The following is a 3,435-nucleotide window of genomic DNA, read 5'->3' on the forward strand; positions in this document are numbered from 1 at the left end:
TTAAAAACTTTTACAATAGTTTAGAAGAGAGGATTTTAGTATTAGGTGTTTTGTTATACTGATACATATTTCTGTTGTGCAAACATATTTCCTGTATAAACGACTATGTCTATAACTGATACATATTTCTGTTGTGCAAACATATTTCCTGTATAAAAGAGTATGTCTATAACCTTTTCAAGGGCGTGTAGTGTAATGTTATGCTTCTTAACCATAATCACATTACAACAAGGTGACATAGTCCCTCTAGCAAATCTGCCAAAAGTGGACAAAACAGAAAAATCTTAGCACTCGGTAGATGCTTATGCTTATGACCGATGGGAAGTACACTGTAATGTCAAGCGGAAATGTTGAAAGAAACGTGTATGACAAATAAAATGTGAACATCGTCATCAGCTATCTGAACAAGAGCTCTAGATGCAGGGGCAATATTTTTATGCTGTAGTTGTTCATAAATTCCTATGAAGATGCACTGCATGTTTGACCACAATCAGAGAAAACTCTTCATCTGAAAACTGCAAAATCAAAATGTATAAAATTCTCTTTTGCCAAATGCTGTACACACTTTTGCATTTCATAAATCAGTGATTATTTTAGTGAGTTAGTTTTGCGCACAGATAATCCATATGTAAAAGTTATGTTTGAATTTTTTCTATAACCTTTACAAAAGTGTGGAACATCATAGTTCTCAAATGTGTTTGTATTACAAGAGTAGCCCATCTAACAAATCTGGCAGAAGTGGAGAAACAAAGATGTTTAGCACATACACACATTGTAGATGCTTACGTACACCAGAGATGTTGCTTTATTCGAATCAAAGAAGATATCAATAGTAACTGAAAACATACTTTAATGTTTAATGTCAAGTGGGATGTGCTGAAAAAAGATTCTGTGGATAAACACTGCAGGGGAAAATTGTTTGAAATGGAGGTATGTCAAAATAATAAAGAGTTCAGTCAAATGTTTCATAATTTTCTTAAATGAATAGGATGTGCTCATCCTGCTCTCTTTCCCATGCAAGGATTAGCATGAATTTATGGAGAAGTCTTAAAACAAAAACAGCCAAACAAACGAAATGTGAATCAGACACCCTCACTGTCCGGTCTCGTATACACGTAGAGGACTCAATGACTTTGCTACTACTTCCATTTGAATACTTCCTGCATTACTTACCTCCTGTGTTCCTCCTAGTGTCTCCTCGTCTCCAGGGGTCTCCTGTTCCTCCTAGTTCCCGGACCGCTGAGGTGTGTGCTCCTCCTGTGTGCATTCCAGCTCCTGTAAAGCCAAAGACTCTGATTACTCCACTCATCATATCCTTTGAACTGTTCTACGAACTATTCACTCACCATCACATCATCTGGACCCTGCACCCGTACTCTCTGTGACCAAATAAAACGGTTTATAAATACTAACCTGTTGCGTCAGACCTCTTCCGTTACATCTAGTGGAGTAATGAAAACATCATTTACAAATCCACATTTAAAAAACTTTCACAATTGTATTCTGAATTCTATATGCATTGTAAACATTTATTTTTTTGCTATACTCGCTTTTTTAGTGATTTGGTTGCTTGAATGTACGAAAGGTTATGGACAAAATGTATCTACACAAGAGTGTGGAAACTTTAACATGCTCAAACTTAAATTAATGTGCAGCTTTCAGTGCAATAGTTTTGATTTGTTTCAGCTGTAATAGTTTTAAGGGTAAAACAGCTAGACTTAATTTTGTGTTGATGCTTCACGTGATCGCACATCGTGGACAGACACAAAGTTGCACTAAAATATCTCAAAGAGAAAGACTTCATTTCTTAATTTTCATTTATTCCTATTATGATGACAGCTCACAAAGAGGTGTCTTCAATGCTGACAGGGGTCATAAATCGGGTCATAAATCAGGTCATAAATCACCAATCTGACACATGGTGTATGGTACTACAACTAGTGTGGTTATTTTATTGGATTGTGTTTTTTAAATTTAGTATCATTAAAATTATACAGTTCAATTAAAAAGTCTTACAAAATTACTTTATATTATTTAATAAAATAATAATAATTACAAAGCATTTTCGGTTTCGGCCCAGAATTTTAATTTTGGTGCATCCCTAGTAAATAGGCCTACATCTAAAAGCAACTTCAGACGCAGCTTATATCTCTGAAATGCAAAGAAGGCTTGATTAATACTGATTTAATTGGTAACATTGTCATATTACATGTATTCTAATTAACATTAGCATTTAAGAATTTAACATTAAGGATGACACACATATTTAGGCCTAATATGAAATTCTGTATAAATGGTTTAAAAAAAATCAGTTGCCCCTAATGGGAAAGTTCATTTCTGACACTGATAGAATCATCTCTGGTTTATTTCTAGTTGTGAGTGCATGTATGAAGTAAATTCATGAGATAAACGAATATGTCACGAGTAGGTTGCAGAATGTATGCTGCCTACACAAAAGAAAGCTCTGTCTGCCTCGGTATACGGTTTGCGTCAAGCCATTCGTTAATCTGGCTGTTTGATGAAGAGAAAGAGATTAAATGTAAAGAGATAGAAATAAAAGTAATTAAGAATCCATAGAAGCGGATGACTATTATGTTTTTTTATTGTTAATTTTATTTATTTACTTTTATTAATAAATATTTTTGTTGTAATTTTTGGTTGACCAATCAACAGAAAGGGGCGTTTAATTCCCGCCCACATGTAGAGATCCGATATTCAAGCTGTTTACTCATTTTCTATCCCTGAATGTAAAAACAAAAAAATTAAGCCGAATTCTTGATTTTTCGTTTTGTTTGAACAAATGAAAAACAAAAATGTGCCTTTTTGGTCCATGTACAATCCGTGTATCATTCGATCATTCGTTTTTTGATTTAATATTGAAAGTAGAAAAATGAGAAAACGGCTCCTTTTTCGTTTTTTTGTTTTTTTCCAAAAAACGAAAAATGAGAATTCAGCTTAAATTTTCGTTTTTCGTTCATGGGTGTAAAAATGAATAAACAGCTTGAATATTCGATTTCTACATGTGGGCGGAAATTAAACGCCCCTTTCTGCTGATTGGTCAGCCGAAGGCTCGGAGCCCTCCCTCTGGACAGCACGCCAAATATGCTACTAATTGCTTAAATCACATTATATGTTAGTGTGAACTTGTGAAATTAAGCAATTAGTAGCATATTTGGCTACTTGGGTTAAAGCCCGAACCCAGAGAACTCCCCAAAAGAAGCTAATGGCATGAGACAGCAGCCGGAGAGAAAACTAAGTAACCCCCCCAAAAATATGCATGCCATGAAGAAAAGTAGGGTGTGCGAGAAGGCGGCAGGGCGACTGGGAGGGGTCGTGCGGTGCTTGAACGTGAGCTGCGACTCTCCGCGTCAGATGGCAAGCCCTACCTGTCGCCGAATGAGGAGCACGATGGAAGGCCAGGTGAGGGACTCTCGC

This window comes from Sinocyclocheilus anshuiensis, unplaced genomic scaffold (genome assembly GCF_001515605.1).
Source record: "Sinocyclocheilus anshuiensis isolate Anshui unplaced genomic scaffold, SAMN03320099.WGS_v1.1 scaffold1138, whole genome shotgun sequence".
In the NCBI taxonomy this organism is placed as follows: domain Eukaryota; kingdom Metazoa; phylum Chordata; class Actinopteri; order Cypriniformes; family Cyprinidae; genus Sinocyclocheilus; species Sinocyclocheilus anshuiensis.